We start from the raw sequence: 19,638 nt of genomic DNA on the forward strand, positions 1-19,638 counted from the left end.
AAGGGGTACGGGACTAACCGCAGGATGGTAGAGGAAGGGAATTTGGAAACAGAGCAGAGGGAATTCTAGGACTGTGTAAAACTTATCATGGGATTTTCAGGAGAAAGACCAAAGTGGGGGAAAGGGAGGTGCCAAGGTGAATTAAGATTAGTAAGTACAGGAAAGTAGAGGGTAAAATGTATATAAAAGTATTGATCATAGTTGAGTAAGTGTTATTTTATATGCTTGCCTGACTGAGATATGTGCTTGACCGTTGCAGTTTATCCTATATTCCCTGTGTATGAACTCTAGATCATGCATGAATGATGTATCATGTATGAACACGCATGTGAGTGCTAGGAAAGTTCATGTTAGTTTAGCTTGCAAGCGTGATAAGGGGTCAGAGGACTTGCGACTGCAGGGAGTGACCATAGGTCTGAAGGACCCATGAGTCCAGGTGTCATCACCTGGAGGAGATCAGGGTCTGGGGGCCAAATATAGGGTAAACTGAGGCCTCAAAATCAGCTACGGGAGAGAGCATATTTATTCCAGGGAGGTATATATACTCCACTGTCAAACTCCCATCCTGATCATTCAGTGAGGGGGGAAAAGAACTGGGCTGCACTGTTCATGTTCTTGTAGGTACCAAGACAGACACTGCTCAGGCATGCTCTAGTGGCCAAGGTTGTACTGTGGGGGTCTTTTGTGTGTGCATGGTTGGACTCGGTGATCTCAGAAGTCCTTTCCAAACATGAAGATCCTGTGATTCTGCTCTGTGTGCTGGTGTGGATGTCTGCCCTTGCTCGCAGCATGTATGCCCCTGTAAAAAAAACCACCAGGTGCTAATTTGCTTTAACATGACTTTATCAGTGCTTTACTGGTGGAAGAGGATGAAGATTAAATAACTGTTAAGGAGAGGCTTTCCCTGTTCCCCTCAGACAAGAAGAGGTGTATGCGGAGAAGAACCTGAGAGACAGCCATTAAGATTGGGGTGAAAGAGCCCGTGGGCATGTTTCGTAACTTCTTGTATTGGGAACATTTACAATCTAAATCACAGCCCTAAATCCTAAGAAGGACAGGTTATCCCGAGCAGCAGCCCAAAACGGGGCATCTCTGCTTTTTAGAAGGTTCTGCTTTTGATTCCAGCCTCCCAGCCTGTCAGTCGATGGGTGCAAGGGGTTCCCCTTCCTAAATGTGCACAATGAGAAATATGTGAAATGTCTGAGGAGACAGCAGAAGTTTCTCTCATTTTAATCAGCGAATAAAAAACTGAAAGAATAAAAAAAACCCAGTGAAGCAAGCAGGTGTATATTTTTGTTTCCCCGCGACTGAAATGTTCTTCTTTTCTGCTGCTCAAGAAACCTCTGGAGCAGTCTGGAGATTCTTAAAAGCAATTCAGTAAAATCCCCTCAAATTATGGCATATTCTCAGTCATACCCTTCTGCAAAATGTTCAAATGCTCACATAATGAGGAAAAATGCCTGTAAGCGTGTTTTAGTTATCTGCAGTGAAAGTTCAGGTGTTTTGAATGCATGCTTTTCAGACACACATTCACTGAATCTCCTCCTTTAAGCACAGCAGACAATCCCAGTACTTCTTGAAAGCATCTCAAAAACCTTTATGAATGTACAGATTCATCGCAGAGGTTTCCCCTAGAGACAGGGGATTAACCTTACGAACATTCAGAAGAAGAAAGGACTGGAGGATTTTGCATTTTAGGCTTTTAGAGCACATATGAAAAAACAGCTGTGCCAAGAAGGCTTGGAAACCCACTTCCAGGGCTTTGCAGAGACCCCCTGGATTCAGCTGGTGCCTTCTGCCAGCTCTGAATCAGCTCTGACCATGGAATCATAGAACCATCTATGTTGAAAGGGACCTTTAAGACCGTGTCCCACGACCACACAGAGCTCCAGCAAAGAGCAGGAGCGTGTCCGCAGCTGATTGCTTAAAAAACACTGCCCACTTATATCCTTGTATCTTCAGATGTCCCACAACCACACAGAACTCCAGCAAAGAGCAGGAGCGTGTTCGGAGCTGATTGCTTAAAAAGCACTGCCCACTTATATCCTTGTATCTTCAGAAACTTGTTCTCCCACTGTGTCCTGCTGCCTCTTTACCCTGCGCTTGGGACAGCAAAGGAGCAGCTTTGAAAGGGTGTGAGAAGAGAAGCTACAGACTGTGACTAGGACCACACTGTTCTTGTACACACCCTTCATCTCAGCCACCATCATACCCAGAACAGTTTTTACAAATCCCATCTCCATCCATCAACACCCAAAAGGAACGTTTTTGCCTACAAAGTATTTTCCTAGCAATTCCTAAATAGAATTAGGAATATCAGAAATTATGCAAGGAGCCTGTTGATGATTCTGAGCGTAACCATGCACATCAAGGATGTCTGAATAACTTGAATAACTTGTGGTTTAGATTTCACATTCTGGCTGCACGTATCGTTCACGTAAACCAAGCTCTGCATTTTATCTTTTACTTGACACAGCCAAAAATACCTCCAAGCTGGTCAAACACATTTCCAGAGAAAACTAATTAGCTAAAAACAAAAAAAAAAGCATTGCTCTATAGAGATATAGTGCCTTCTCTTTCTCTTTGTCTGAGAGTTGAATAAAAATAATTAAAGCAATGTAGATATTTGAATGAGATGGCAACAGCCTGAAATCCTTCCATATGAATTACCACCATTCGTAGTGCCAAGAATTCCCTCAAAGGAGCCATAAATGCTGATGGCCAGGACTGAGGGATATCTTACTGCTTGGAGTCAGTTTTAAATTGTCATCCATGGGTGGCTAAAGTTCCCATCATACCGGCAGTTTTCTCTGGCTCACTGATCAGGAAAACAGAACTGGCTGGCTCTTCCCCTAATGAAGGATTAGGATTTCATCCTGCAGGCACCGACCATCCTCTTCCTTCACTACCACTCATTTCACAGGTTCATTGACTTATTAGCACTTACAGAAGAGATATAGTCAAGCAGCCCTCCCTCATCACCACTGTGTTATTTAACCCTTGATGATACTTCAGACCACTTTGAAACACAGAAAGGAGAGAAGCTCTTCAAAGAGGTTATGGCAGAGGCATACATGATTGACAGCCCCTTCTTATCTCACTTCACGCTTTTTGGGTTTGAGAACACATTGATCCCGTGATCCCTCTTGGTTCTCAGTTAAGGACATGACATTGGTACATCTCTCCTGAGACTTAGTTGCCCATCTCTTGTGTCATCTTCATTTTCTTGACAGTTTGAAAGATTCTTCAGACATGAAGCCAAGAAAATGCCTCTCCCTTTTGTGGTGATCAAATTATCATGCCAGTTCCACCTATTCAAATTTGTCTCTCTCCTGTTTCATATCACATCAGTGAGTCAGAATCTAGCTTTCTACTTTCTAAAAGCCGCTATTGTGCCCACAAAAGCACCTCAGCATCCCTTATAAGATCCCCTATCATCTCCTTCTCTCTTGTCTTTCGTTTCCAACCACGTGTGTGTGCTATCCCAGACATTGTTCCTTAATTAAAATTAATTGCGATCACAATGTCTTTGTCATTTAGTATGTGTAAGACATTGCTCAGGGGGAATTTCACCCCACTTCGGTGCTTTGCTCTGCACGTAGTAAGAATTACAGAATAAAAGTATGCACTGCCTTATCTTGACTAGGGTGGTGTGCTGAGGCCAAGGCAGAGATTTGCTATATTTGGGATGCAGAACAGGCCTTTCATGCTCAAGCTGCCGCTGTTGATACTTGGAGCTGGACCAGTTGCACTGTTTCTAATTTGGAGAATAGCAAGCGCAGGGGATTACTGGATGCAGCCACATGGTCTATATTTTCGCTCCGACACCTTTTCCTCTGTGACCTTAGTCCCCCCCCTCAACCTCCCTCCAAGAGTCAGACTAAGATGCTTCCATTAGATAAGGCAGGAAAAGATCCTCCAATTTTAGTAGCCGGCATATTTCTCTTACGTGAAATAGAAACCATACCTTGGATTTCATACAAGAGTAACTAGGTCATTAAATAACCTGGCAACCTACCCAAAGGACACAGGGGAAGTTTTTATGTAAACATTTCATTTCAATAGTGAAGAGCTACCATTAGGCCCCTAACATGCACTTTGCATAATCATCAGATAATGCCCAGTCTTTTCTCCTATTTCATGGCTTTTTTTAAAAACCCTTCGACACCTTTTCCTCTGTGACCTTCGTCCCCCCCCTCAACAACCTCCCTCCAAGAGTCAGACTAAGATGCTTCCATTAGATAAGGCAGGAAAAGATCCTCCAATTTTAGTAGCCGGCATATTTCTCTTACGTGAAATAGAAACCATACCTTGGATTTCATACAAGAGTAACTAGGTCATTAAATAACCTGGCAACCTACCCAAAGGACACAGGGGAAGTTTTTATGTAAACATTTCATTTCAATAGTGAAGAGCTACCATTAGGCCCCTAACATGCACTTTGCATAATCATCAGATAATGCCCAGTCTTTTCTCCTATTTCATGGCTTTTTTTAAAAACTCTCCTTGTCACCTATTATCCTCTCAGTGTATGTCTGCGTTGCCCTGCAAGGTCGTGTTGTGTAACCACTAGACAGATTACCCTGTTTTACAAACTGAGCTTCACTGTAAGCTAACGGGCAGCTGCTAAATTAAGTTTGTAATAAAGCCACGTCCATCACACCACTGGTTTTTAACTGTTGATGAACAGGAAATTACTTCACAAATGCTTTGCTTTTTTCGCTTTTTCCTTTTGCCAGGACACTCAGAATAGCAGCATTCATGCATCGAATGCATTATAGCACTGGGACACGCTGGCCTCCACTTTATTATTTTAATCATTATTCTACTTTGAATTTTTGGCTGTGCTTTATTCTCTGCAGTGTGAGATTCTAGTAGGTTCTTGTGATGAGAGGTCAAACTAAATAAAAATGGCCCTGCTGGCCCTGTCAACTAAATTCAAACATTACTGTGAAGCTTTATAGCAATAATACCTTTCGTGCTACTATATTCTGTAAGCAATTCCAGTGGAATCCCTGTTCTGAGTGGTTTATTATAGCTCAACCATAAAAATGTGCTTTGGGCTGAAAGTGGATTTATAAGATTTCTGCCCAGGAGCATACGCTTTGTAAAGTTTAATTTAAATCAGCTTAGCTATTTTTTTTTCCTTTAAAGACTGAAGAATAATAACAAAAATAGATTATTAGTCTTTTTCTTAGCAGAACCCCCCCCACACTTTTATTTCTGTAACAAGCAGGCGTTATTCTTGCCTTTCGTGCATGTATGTAATTCCATCAACTTTGGGGAAGATGTGGGGAGGGCCACGAGAGCAAAACTAGTCTTCCTTATAATAAATGAAATCTGGAGGCTGTCTGGCCAACTGTTTGAACTAGGATTTTCTATTGGGTAAAGGGAAACATAGAAACAGTGATATTGTTATTGGAAAAAAAAAAGAGGGTGTACTGCACGTAAATTACTTTTTGCAACAGTTAACAGCAGAGAGCTCTATGAAATGGTAAAAGGAAAAATCTCATTCAATTCAGTACAACTCAGCTCACAGACCCACTATTACTCTTGGAATTCCTGGACACAACTTTTTCTCTGCTCTGATAGATGGTTTGTGCAGAATTTTAGAGGGGTTTTTTTCAGTTTTCCATTATTTCCTAACATCTGGACATACATCTTGCTGAGAACTCCCAGAGAGAAATACAGCAACTGTTTCACACGTTACTGGTGGGTTAACAACCTGCAGTGATTCCTCCTGCAATCTTTAGGTGGTATTTATAACTTGGTATGGTATTTTGTGTTATGGTGACATTTACATAAAGGATAGAAAACCTGAACCTTCTGGAATAGAGGGGTCTGGAACAATGAAAAGAATAACCAGTCAGTCTGGTTATCTAAAAGTTTTATCATCACCACTGCATCATTGCATGGATGAATGCAGAACTGAATAACTGCATTGATTTGGTTCACAGTCACAAACTTTCTTTTCATTTTGACATAAAATATAATGTTTGGGTTGGTTTTTTTTTTAATACATTTACTGTGATTTTTTTTAACTTTATTTTACTTGAATGAGATTTTCCTGCCCAATATCTCCCCTTTCCCACTCAGACTTACCAAATAGCATCATTGACTTACAGAGCAGTACTCCATCAAACATATCCCAGTTCCTCTGACAATATCCAATCTCATGACAGGGCCATTGCTTATGAAGAACGACAGCTATAGCTATGGCTCATCTTCAAATTTTGTTCACTTGAAGGCCACCTTGATGACTTGCCAGAGGTCATGTAAACATTGAGCAGAGTAGATCGAAACGAGCAGCTCATCAGACTGGGCTCTGCTGTTGCATCTGAGTCAGCAGCCAAACTGCTCAGCAAGGAGCAAGGAGTTTGGAAATGTAGGAGTGATATTGCTCTTGGAAACTAGGAAAAAACCTGTCTGATGGCAGTGCATGGGACATACAGGGGTCCCATCAGTTCAGAGAGAACATGCTTTCCACTAACTTCTGTTTCAACACAGTTGAAGAATTTTTAGATCTCTCCTTCCGAGAGTAATTGTCATGTGTCCCATGTTTTGGACACTCTACTTCCAAACATTTGTTTGTAGAAGTTTTCCTTTCCATTTTCCCTTTCTTTTCCCTTTTCCTTTTTCCTTTTTCCCTTTTCCCATTTTCCTTTCCCTTCCCTTCCCTTCCCACCATAACAAAGTTAATCCAAACGTGGAGAGCTGCCCACAATTAAAAGATCACTTAAATCAAATGAATGAAACCCCATGTTGGGGAGCCACTCTTATCTTCACCTCTTTCAACGGTTTAGCTGTTGGCCAGCAACTTCCAGGGGAAACAAGATGAATTATAATAGAACAGGTGGAAAACAGTATAGACCGAAAACAGGATACATTCAAAAACAACTTGGGAATGAGGATAAGTAAATAAATGATGTCAAAAGAGCCTAATTAGTTTCAGGAATACCAAGATAAGAATATCTGGCAAAGCTATTTTAATATGCAATGGATAGTCACAGTCAGTATCATGTACCTATATATATACAAATACACAGACATGCACACACATATACATATATATGAATAGTCCTGATGTTATTTTAATCTTAAATTCATCTCAGATTTTAATGCTGCCAGGTGTTCAAGATGGTTAATCAGTATACTGTGTGCAGCTGATACATATCCGGGGGTAGGAAGGAAGGAACCTGAAGGCACCTGCCTTCCTACAGTGTGCTCACAGGCTCTGTTTGCTGTACGAGGCAGCACAACAATTCACTGGCAAGCTGGAAATAATAGCTAGCCAAGGTGACTCGGACATTGGGCAGCAGCAGTCAGTGGACAGGAGTCAATGCTGCATGTCAGAGATCCTGCAGCTGCATCATCAAATCCTGCAGCTGGTTCCAAACATCCATCTTCTACATATATAGTAGATTTCATAGTAGAAAAATAGGAAAGCTCATTCATGACTTAATTTACATCAGATGCATCAAAAGCCAACACGCATTTCTGCTATTTGTTCCAGACTGCTTTCTAAAGTATAGCTTTTCAGTCCATCCACACAGACAAAATATTCCACTAAGTTGTCACAACTCAGTAGCTCCCACATCCCACTTCTCAGTAGCATCCTTACCTCTGCCATGGACAGGTACATCTTGTTCCACTCATTTCTGTTCATACAGCTTGTTCTCCTATGGCTTGTGGTCATCTGAGAGATGATTCACACTTCTTCCTTTTCTCTGACATATGAAATACAGACAGGTTCTTTTTACCTTTATGGCTCTTCACGGGCCATCATGCCTCTTCTCAGACACTTATCAGCAGTATCAAGTGAAAAGAGGCAATGGGAACACACTGAAATACAAGAAAATCCATGTAAATACTAGAAAACACTTTATAATTTTAAGGGTGGTTGAACACAGGATCAGTTTGCCCAGAGAGGTTGTGGCAACCTGTGAATGACCCTGGAGATATTCAAAACCCAACTGGACATGGCCCTGGGCAAACTACTCTCATTGACCCTGCTTGGACAGAGGACTTGGACTAGATGATCTAAAGAAGTCTTTTCCCACCTCAGTGGTTCTGTGATTCAGTGATTCTTATCTACCACCTTTCATTCATTACTGACCTGATGACTCTTCCTTCCAAAAACATTGCCAACAGCTTACACCACCAAGGAGTTTTATTTCCAGCCTTGTCAGAAAATCTCCCTACAAACCTCTACAAAGATCCCCTTCTTCAAGACTCTTCTGAAAACTCTTCGTTGCGGATTATAAAACCTATAAAAATCAAATTTTGTTCACTTGAAGGCCACCTTGATGACTTGCCAGAGGTCATGTAAACATTGAGCAGAGTAGATCGAAACGAGCAGCTCATCAGACTGGGCTCTGCTGTTGCATCTGAGTCAGCAGCCAAACTGCTCAGCAAGGAGCAAGGAGTTTGGAAATGTAGGAGTGATATTGCTCTTGGAAACTAGGAAAAAACCTGTCTGATGGCAGTGCATGGGACATACAGGGGTCCCATCAGTTCAGAGAGAACATGCTTTCCACTAACTTCTGTTTCAACACAGTTGAAGAATTTTTAGATCTCTCCTTCCGAGAGTAATTGTCATGTGTCCCATGTTTTGGACACTCTACTTCCAAACATTTGTTTGTAGAAGTTTTCCTTTCCATTTTCCCTTTCTTTTCCCTTTTCCTTTTTCCTTTTTCCTTTTTCCTTTTTCCTTTTTCCCCTTTCCCATTTTCCTTTCCCTTCCCTTCCCTTCCCTTCCCTTCCCTTCCCTTCCCTTCCCTTCCCTTCCCACCATAACAAAGTTAATCCAAACGTGGAGAGCTGCCCACAATTAAAAGATCACTTAAATCAAATGAATGAAACCCCATGTTGGGGAGCCACTCTTATCTTCACCTCTTTCAACGGTTTAGCTGTTGGCCAGCAACTTCCAGGGGAAACAAGATGAATTATAATAGAACAGGTGGAAAACAGTATAGACCGAAAACAGGATACATTCAAAAACAACTTGGGAATGAGGATAAGTAAATAAATGATGTCAAAAGAGCCTAATTAGTTTCAGGAATACCAAGATAAGAATATCTGGCAAAGCTATTTTAATATGCAATGGATAGTCACAGTCAGTATCATGTACCTATATATATACAAATACACAGACATGCACACACATATACATATATATGAATAGTCCTGATGTTATTTTAATCTTAAATTCATCTCAGATTTTAATGCTGCCAGGTGTTCAAGATGGTTAATCAGTATACTGTGTGCAGCTGATACATATCCGGGGGTAGGAAGGAAGGAACCTGAAGGCACCTGCCTTCCTACAGTGTGCTCACAGGCTCTGTTTGCTGTACGAGGCAGCACAACAATTCACTGGCAAGCTGGAAATAATAGCTAGCCAAGGTGACTCGGACATTGGGCAGCAGCAGTCAGTGGACAGGAGTCAATGCTGCATGTCAGAGATCCTGCAGCTGCATCATCAAATCCTGCAGCTGGTTCCAAACATCCATCTTCTACATATATAGTAGATTTCATAGTAGAAAAATAGGCAAGCTCATTCATGACTTAATTTACATCAGATGCGTCAAAAGCCAACACGCATTTCTGCCACGTGTTCCAGACTGCTTTCTAAAGTATAGCTTTTCAGTCCATCCACACAGACAAAATATTCCACTAAGTTGTCACATCTCAGTAGCTCCCACATCCCACTTCTCAGTAGCATCCTTACCTCTGCCATGGACAGGTACATCTTGTTCCACTCATTTCTGTTCATACAGCTTGTTCTCCTATGGCTTGTGGTCATCTGAGAGATGATTCACACTTCTTCCTTTTCTCTGACATATGAAATACAGACAGGTTCTTTTTACCTTTATGGCTCTTCACGGGCCATCATGCCTCTTCTCAGACACTTATCAGCAGTATCAAGTGAAAAGAGGCAATGGGAACACACTGAAATACAAGAAAATCCATGTAAATACTAGAAAACACTTTATAATTTTAAGGGTGGTTGAACACAGGATCAGTTTGCCCAGAGAGGTTGTGGCAACCTGTGAATGACCCTGGAGATATTCAAAACCCAACTGGACATGGCCCTGGGCAAACTACTCTCATTGACCCTGCTTGGACAGAGGACTTGGACTAGATGATCTAAAGAAGTCTTTTCCCACCTCAGTGGTTCTGTGATTCAGTGATTCTTATCTACCACCTTTCATTCATTACTGACCTGATGACTCTTCCTTCCAAAAACATTGCCAACAGCTTACACCACCAAGGAGTTTTATTTCCAGCCTTGTCAGAAAATCTCCCTACAAACCTCTACAAAGATCCCCTTCTTCAAGACTCTTCTGAAAACTCTTCGTTGCGGATTATAAAACCTATAAAAATAATTTGTCAAGTTGTAGATAGATGCTGTGTCTACTTGTTACTCTGACTCTACTTCTAGGCCTGTTCCTCCCTTTATAATTCAGGTTGTAAAATGCCTGGGACACAAACTATATTTGGGTTTTGTACTGCACCTGCCACCACTGTTTGCTGTACATAAGTAGGACTGCTAGACATGCAATGAAAAGAAAAGCTAGTGGGTACCCCCAAAGTAGTCACAGTATGGGTCAAAATTAAAATAAAGACATTAACTACCATTTTCAGTGTTAAGGAGTTGTTTTGCTTGTACAAATACACAGGAACTGTAAAGTACCTGGCACATAAGGTATTTCTTTGTTTGCTATACTATGTATTTAAGTTTCACCAGTTCCATGGAATTTAACCTGAACTTTATTCGTAACTATGGTGACTAACTGTAATAAACAGAGTGATAAAGGTGCCCCAGACTTTATTTAATGGGGAATAAGAAGCAGCTAGAAAGAGAAACCTCTACTTTTCACAGACAGGTCATTCAGTCAGCCACTTACGTAGGCTGTTAATACACGGATGGGTTTTGAATCACTTGCCTCCACCTGTAGGAATACATCTGTTTCTCCCCTTCTTTACTGGTGATGTGCTGAGTGCGATGAGACAGGCAGATAAAGCTGGGAAGCACTTCCCACCAGTGGATGGAGTGGCACTATATCCCAGACAGACACATCTCCTCCAGCTTCCCCCATGGACTGCAGCGTGAGCCAGAGCAGGAGAAGCTGCCATCCCACGTGTTTCTGGCTCTCACTGGTGGCAGAGATGCTGCTGGGATGAATGTAACTATAATTATGCATCCTGCTGTCCCGTTTCTTTGATGCAACAGGGTAGGAGGGAAGACCTTGAACAGGACTGGAGTCGAGGGTGGCCAATTATCTGGCAGGATGTTTGGGGAAGATCCTTTTGCTGTTTACACTTCATTACCAACTGTGCAGAAAGCAATTAGCACCCGGCCCCTCTTCCTTCATTTTTGGTACCTAGATAAACAGCAAAAAGGCTGCTACAAGCAGTAGAAGAAACTCAGACTGATCTCTCTGGTGACATTTGTCTACTCAGTCCTGCTGAACCAAACCCAGCAACGTTCTCTGCTTTGTCTCATACTGATCTCCATTCAAATAAGGCAGCAGCTGGAACAGCCAAAAAACATCAGCCTCTTTGTCATGACGATAATAACAATACTGCCGCAGCTTCTAAAGTGTGAAACTAGTAGCTTGATTAGAGCAATAAAATGTTCTTTCGGGATTTCATGAGATGAGCAGGAGCACAGAAGAATTAGCTTAGTTTTGGCTGGGTATCAGAGTGACACGGTGCCTATGGTGACAGGCAGTGTGAGGTTTTGTTGTGTTTCACTGCATCCACTTGAGTATAAATACATGCATGTGCACTACTGTGGTGTAAAATTCACTGTGTGTATGAAAATCTGACCCTTACATCACCAGAATTAACTTCCCTGACTATGTTGGTCTCTTCTCAGTGCTCCACACCCAAAGTCCTTAGAAACAGCCCACTGGCACAGTTCTGTTGTGTGGACAGAGAGAAAAGACAAACCATCCTTTTTCCTAGTATATTACACCCATATACCCCAGAAACACCTCCTTACCCAAAACATAGAAATGCTCGTTTCCTCCTGCCAACCCCATTTCCTTAGTTTGGGAGTGGAGAGTCACAACCTGGCCAGGTCAAAGCAGATAAAGCTCTGGTGTAGGCAGAGCAAGTTCTGAGACTTGCAAACAGAGCATAAGTCATATGATTTTGAAATATAACCCGTGGCTTGTGAAATATGCAATAAATCCAGTGCCCAGAGATGTGGTTTGAGAAATAAACCAGCTCGAGTTCCCTGCCAGTATGGGTGGCACAACCCAGAACAGAGTTACAGGACTAAGAAGCTCAACCTGAAGATAGTTTGTGGCAGTGCCTTCCCCCAAGAAACACAACCATGAGGCACTGCTTTTATCTGCATTTCACAAATGGCCCAGGTTTTGTCCCAGCGAGCCCCTGACTCTGCTGGTTTAGAATCCTGACAAACTGGTATGTGAGATTTTCAGCTGGGAGGCAATAGCCCCAGCTCTGTTGTTGAGGAATTAGGCATCATCTTTGAGCTGAGACTGACAGCTGGCTGTGTCACACTCCTCTTCCACTTTACTCCAGCAGGCAGTCCAGCTACTGGTCTAAAACTACCAATTACTTTAAAACAATGTGCAAACTCTGTGCTTAATTTAGCCTTGGTTCAGAGTACTTGATTTCACCCTAAGTCTAAAGTGATTGGGAAAACACCTCTGCCCACCTGGCCTGGGAGAGCTCCCAAGTGACCTTTGAATGATTTGCATTTTTCCTCTAAGGCCCCAAAATAAATGTACAGCCTTAAAACACACACACACCTTGGGGCTTAAGCAATTATTCATGATACAACAAGAAAAACACAAAAGATACATCACTATAAATTCTTAAATGAGCTAGTTTTACTTTCTGATCTCAAAGTATTTTCGCTGTTTGATCTGTCATAAATATTTCTTTTAGCTCTTTAAATAGCTTTGGCTTATTGATGTATGTAGGAAGATGATTTATTGCAGTGGCAGAACAAATGAAATGCTCTGTTAAACGTGAGCTACTAAATGTTGCAAAAGAGAATAGGTTCTTCAATGCAAGATCCAGACCCCAAAGTCTCAGCAGTAGTTGCACAAGTCTGAAGGACAAATGTTAATGATGTGACAAAATGAATGAGGTCGCTGCTGAGATTTACTCCCTGGAGACTTACTTCCTTTCATCACTAGATTTTTTATTTTTATTTACTTCTAACAAGGAAAAAAAGTTCTGCTGGGCACCTACCTTTTTTTCACAGGCCTAGTGAATACGCCAGAAAATATCTATGGCTTCAATAACTATAAAATCTCCCCTCATTTCTAAAAAAACTCAGCTGAATGGGTCTTGTCTTATCACAGTGGACTTAGCATCTTCCTGCACTTTTCATTATATTGAATTCTAAACTTTATGTAACTTTTTAAAGGGGCTGGAGGGAAGAGAGAAAAAGCAAGTGTTTAAAATGCATTGAAATGATGCTTTGTCTTGATTAAATACATATCAGTGTCAACCAGCAACCCTGCGTTAACAAGCTACCTAGCAGCGATAAACCAGTACTGTGGGACAAAAATTATTAAAAAAAAAAAAAGCTGAGATCTCATTTTCTGATTTATACTTGCAGAATTTTTTTTAATACTGCTTTTTTAATCATATTTATACCAACCATTATTTACGTTGCAACTAGAGAACTGGGTAGCAAGACCTTGCATTTCCTAGGCTGCTCCTGTCCTGCTGGAGCTTTTCCACACCATGGCCTGGCTGAGACATCGTGGCTTCATGCCACAGCACCCTCAACTCCAGACAGCCCCAGAGGTCACTGCACCCTCTCCAGAGCCAACAGAGCAGTGCCCGGGGTGACAGTCTCCTCTCCTAGCTCCCTGCTGGCCATCATCACTGGCACACAACTTGCTGTCAGCAGCCCTGGGCTTGCCAAGTGTCATCCTCACCCACCTGAAGATGAGCTTTCCCAGTCCCATTGCTCCTCTATTTAAGCCAGAGGTGAATGATGTCACTAAGCTGCTAACCTGCCCTGGCTATGAAGGTCAGAGAATCACAGAATGACATAAGGTTGGAAGGGACCTCTGGAGATCATCTAGTCCAACCACCTGCCAGAGCAGGGTCACCCAGAGCAGGTTGCACATGAACGTGTCCAGGTGGGCTTAGATTGTCTCCAGAGATGGAGCCTCCACCACCTCTCTGGGCAGCCTCTTCCAGGGCTCTGCCACCCTCAAAGTCAAGAAGTTCCTCCTCATGTTTAGGTAGAACTTCTTATGTTCAAATTGGTGCCCATTTCCTCTTGTCCTGTCCCTGGGCACCACTGAAAAAAGACTGGCCCCATCCTCCTGACACCCACCCTTTAAGTATTTATAGGTGTTGATCAGATCCCCCCTCAGTCTATTCCTGACTAAAAAGACCCAAGTTCCTCAGTCGTTCCTCATCAGAGAGATGTTCTAGTTCCCTCATCATCTTTGTAGCCTCCACTGGACTCTCTCCAGCAGTTGCCTGTCCTTCTTGAACTGGGGAGCCCAGAACTGGACACAGAATTGCAGATGCATCCCCATCAAGGCAGAGCAGAGGGGGAGGATGACCTCCCTCAACCTGCTGGCCACACTCTTCTTGGTGCATCCCAGGACACTAGGTCCTTGATGTGGTTCATATTTATATCAAAGGGCTCTGTAGACACTGCAGCTGCCTCCAGCATCACTGTCCTACATCTGTGCTGCCTGCAGCCAGCACAGGTTTCTCTCTCCCCTCCCTCTCTGCCTCCCTGGATGTTTGACCAGATGCATTAATAACGAGGTTTCCTTCCTGTGAATCATGGCACCATGAACAGAAACCTACATTTAAAGGACCTGTGATTTGCTCTGCTGTAAAAAACTTTGTTTCTTGAAGGAGGAATGAAACTGAGGTTCTGAGGTTTACAGTTATACAAAATACATAACAAAATTTTCTTTTGGGTCTCTAAGGTGGACATTGAGGTCAGTAGGAATCACATCACACTGGGATCAAGGGTGATCAAGTTAGTTTTCAGAACTCATATGTTCCCACTCTCAAAGCCTGGTGAGGTAATAAATAAATCCTCTTATACCATCAACCAGTGTGCACGCCTACAGTCCAGGCTGCTCTGCTGTCCTTCAGCAGCCCATAAAAAGCCAGGCCATGATTCTTTTTCACTCTTCCTAAAGAAATAGAAGTCTTGACCTCTGCAGACTAGGGAGAAAGAAAGGACTGTGGGTCATACCTGGCCTTTCATTTTAAAAAAATATAATTTTTTATTAACAGTTTCATTAAAAAAATAAAAGAAGTGGGAAAACTCTTTCCTGCTTCTGTGTTTAGGTAATACAAAAGAATTGGAAAAGCTGTTCTGCAGTGGTGTTACCAGCTGAGACTTCACACACAATTCTGAAGCCATCTGATAAGCTTACATATTAATGCTACTGATTTACGTTAACACTTAGCCCCCGTGACAAGTACTCTTTGCACTCACTGCACACTGGCACTTTGTCTTTCTGCTTGCAAGGAATTCGAGGAGAGATTAGTGACGTTAGTGAGGAAGAATAAGAGGGCGGATGTAAGCAAAGCTTGAGATATTGGCAGGTATCAAATAAGTCTGCAAAGGCAGCAAGCAGAAAATACAGATTAACGCTCAACATTCGTTGCACTTTCATCAAAATGTAATGCTTGACGATTCAATTCTGTCTGGGTTTGCATGTATTCTTTAAACCATTGTTAAGCATTTTAAGGCATCCCATTTTTATTAATTTTGTTACAAATATTGGGATTTTTTTCCTCCTTGTTTTGTTTCAACACAGAAGTTATAAAATTCAAATCCCATTTCTATTAATTTTGTTACAAATATTTTGTTTTTTTGTTTCAACACAGAAGTTATAAAATTCAAGCCCAGAAACTGCCGTTAGATAGTAGAAGTCTTATAATTCAGATGCTAAAGCCCTCTCTGGAGACCCACAGGGTCTGCTTTTCTCTGAAGCAGAGAAGGTGTGATTGTCATTGCTGCTCAGAGTAGAGTAAAACAGTTTACTCTGCCTTTACTCTGCCCAGGATTTTGTTATTGAGAACAGAGAAGCCCACCTGAAACAGAAATATGACTTGGCCAAATTATAGGCACAACTAAACGTATCACCAACAGCAATTCCTTTGCCTGTTCCCTACTCCAAAACACCACCCTGTGCACAAGTTCCTCCCCAACCACAGGCGTGTGCTACCTGCCTCCCAAGGGAAAGCAGAATAAACCACTTCATATCTATGGCACATGTTTCTGCCAGGGCAATTAGTGCAAGGAAGCCACAAAGCTATATGCTCACACCCAGACTGAGACATATTTTGGCTGTGAAGCTGACCAATATTGAAAGGAAAGCACACATCACATGTTCTGCTCTTGGAGAGGACAGGACTGGGCTGTGGCAAAAACAGTAAGTTCAAGGGAGAGGGTAACTCTGAGATGCCAGGCAATGCAGGGGACAGGAGGTGGCAAGCAGTGCCAGGGATGCCATGCGAGGGAGGCAAAGACCTGCAGAAGACTCTGAGGCTGGTGGTCCTGAAGGGTTTGTTGGAGAAAAAGGCAGAAACTTTGAGTCCTGCCTTTAGCAAGAAATTAGGAAGCCCTGTCTTCGTTCCCACTGACTACACCGTTAGTCAACCATGTAACTGTGTCCCCAGATGAAAGGTCAAAAGCTAGAAGAAGAGACTGTCCTGTCATGGCTCACTTAGGGAGCAGCCAGTACTGGGCTGTGGCAAAAACAGTAAGTTCAAGGGAGAGGGTAACTCTGAGATGCCAGGCAATGCAGGGGACAGGAGGTGGCAAGCAGTGCCAGGGATGCCATGCGAGGGAGGCAAAGACCTGCAGAAGACTCTGAGGCTGGTGGTCCTGAAGGGTTTGTTGGAGAAAAAGGCAGAAACTTTGAGTCCTGCCTTTAGCAAGAAATTAGGAAGCCCTGTCTTCGTTCCCACTGACTACACCGTTAGTCAACCATGTAACTGTGTCCCCAGATGAAAGGTCAAAAGCTAGAAGAAGAGACTGTCCTGTCATGGCTCACTTAGGGAGCAGCCACTGAACCGTTTTCCTCCACCAGGGGCTCAAATCCATGATTCCTAAGGTGTTTCTGATTAACATTTTCTGCAGAGCCAGCCTGGGCTCCATAGCCAGGTAGTTGGCTCTAAAGAGCACGCTGTTGCTAGAGCTAAGGTTTACTTAGCTGCAGGTGGACGCCGGTGACGTTAGCAGAGACGGATAGGAGGGGAGATGGAAGCCAAGCCTAAGATACCAGCAGAGATTAGACAGGCATACAGAGGCAGCAAACACAAAATATCGACTGGCACTTGGCATAGGTCTGCACTCCCAAGCAAGAGCACTCAGCTCACTCAGGAGGCTGTATTTTTCCTCTCACGATTTCACTGGGTCACTTCAGCAGTCTTACCGTGTTGCTTCTTTCCCCTCTGGCAAATGAGAACAACCACCTTCTTCATAATGCCCCTTTCCCAAGCCAGAGAAGTAGTCATGGCCCTTCAAACTTTTGTCCAATTATTTTCCCCCCGTTTTGTCTCATACTGTTGGCTTTATTTGCCAATAATTTTGCTGATCTCCTTTGATCTCCCTGACGGTTGCTCAGTTTAAAAGAGAAATTTCCACGCTCATGTCAGTAATCTCATCCAGACCTTCCTCAGACAGTGTAGGATGGACCAACCAGACTACAACACACAGCTCCTGCCATGGTGTCACATCCTGGAAGTATTCAAAAGACAGGTTGATATAGTGTTTAGAGACATGGCTTAGTAATGTGGGGTTTTTGTTTGGATTTGTTTGGGGTTTTTTTTTTGGTTTTTTGCTTTCTTTTAATCAGAGTTAGGTTGATGGTTGGACTAGATGATCTTAAAGGTCCTTTCCAACCTAGACAATTCTATGATTCTATGATACCCTGGTGTATGATGTGGTAACAGCACGCTGGTACCTCACCCAAACAAGCACGTGCCATAAACCCTCAACAGCAGTGCCCATAATTCCTAGCCCTGTGGCCCACTGTCCCTTTGGAGCCGATGAGGCAAAAAGACCTCACCTGATTTCTGACCATCCATCGAAGCATGGCTGGTGAGGGTAAGGGATTCAGAGAGAGAGTAACAAGAAGGCAGCAGGTGAGACTCTGGTGACTGCTCAATAACAAATACTGACTGTCCGAGAAATTTAGCCAAAAGGATACCTTATACTCAGCCTCATTTGCCTCAAAAGTGTTGCCATTAAAGCAGAACTTTAGAACATTAGAGCAGGAAAACTAAGGAAACCTTTTCTAATTTATATTGATTAAAGCACTTCTCCAGGTGACCTGAGGCTTCACAGCTTAAAAACCTTTTTTGGTCTGCTCTTCCAAATCTCAAAATGACTGCAGAGGCCCTACTGTGTTCTCCATATAAGTTGTCCTGGGCTCATAGCTACAACGTATGGCAAAGGAGGATTCTGTTTACCTTGTGACTCCCTGGAGCAGCTTACTGAATGTCATTTTTAGCTCTTTCTGCGAGAAGTCTCATCCTAGAAGGATATACACTCAGATCCTCCAATGTATGAGGATTTCATTTACATTACAAGAACTTTTTTCACTGACATACCATCACAGACAAGCTGAGCACGTTTGCTTTTGGCAGCCCAGGTCATGGTGCCCTCAGACAGCTGCAAATGCAGCAGCAGAAACAGGCTTGGATTTGTGGAGGGAGGGACACAGGGCTGCAGTTTGCCAGCTAGTACAGGTCACAGAGTGTGTCTGTCTGTCTGTCTGTGTCTGTGTGTCTGTGTGCTCCTGACACAACCACAGGGACTTGCATACTGGGACTGTAGTAGACCCTGCTGAAACATAACCTAATTCTTCCCCAACAAAAGTGAGCTGAAGTAACAAAGGTATGCAAGAACCAATATATCTATTTAAACTATACCAACAGAAAACTAAGTCACAGCAATGCTACAGAAGACACTGTAAAGGGTTCAGAAAGCTAAAGGCCTCCACCAGGTCCTCCAGGACTACAGAACATCATCACAGAATTGTACTTTTCCACAGATGCAGCAGTCTCAATCAGTGTTAAATTAACTTCAAATTTCCTGGCCTCTGCCTAAGCCTCTCATTTACTAAAATATCAGATGAGGACCACTGGGGTTACCTTCCCCATGTGATTTTGAAGAAAATTGAAGAATCTTTCAAATAAATTGACATGCAGAAAAGACTCGTATTTTCCATCATCTGAGCTGGGAAGTGAAGAGTGATGGAGCATGGCAAAGGATAAAGAGGTTGGGATTCTCGATAGGAGGATAAAGAAAAATTATAATGAGAAAGCAAAACAAAAGCAAATGGTCAGAAGGGGAAAGAGACCTAAAGAAAGAATGTCTGGTGCTGCAGCCCAGAGGGAAGAGCTTTCTCATATTGTAAGAATCTTGCTTTCTCATATTGTAAGAAACATAGACAACATGAACTCCAGTGCCACTGAAGTCAGCATCCATCTCCTCAGCCCTAAATATGGAAAACATGACATTAAGACCAAGCAACAAGCATTGCATGACTGCTCTACAGAAGAAGGATGTAGACTGGAAGAGCAACCCATAAGAGAAACAAAGAGACTCTTGAACTATCTTCTCTCTGCCTTTGGGAATTCAAGAGC

General features: G+C 42.7%; 1 long non-coding RNA gene across 1 annotated transcript in view; it reads right to left on the reverse strand.

Annotated features, from left to right (window-relative positions):
• Positions 1-250: 250 nt before the first annotated feature.
• LOC106895779 overlaps positions 251-19,638 on the reverse strand; it is an 89,136-nt gene continuing 69,748 nt past the window's right edge. Inside the window, exons 11-12 of the long non-coding RNA XR_001413510.1 lie at positions 9,728-9,948; positions 251-799 (exon numbers count right to left, since the gene is read on the reverse strand). This is a non-coding gene — a long non-coding RNA (uncharacterized LOC106895779). The remainder of the gene's footprint in view (positions 800-9,727; positions 9,949-19,638) is intronic.

This window comes from Calidris pugnax, unplaced genomic scaffold, assembly GCF_001431845.1.
Source record: "Calidris pugnax isolate Ruff unplaced genomic scaffold, ASM143184v1 scaffold231, whole genome shotgun sequence".
NCBI lineage: Eukaryota > Metazoa > Chordata > Aves > Charadriiformes > Scolopacidae > Calidris > Calidris pugnax.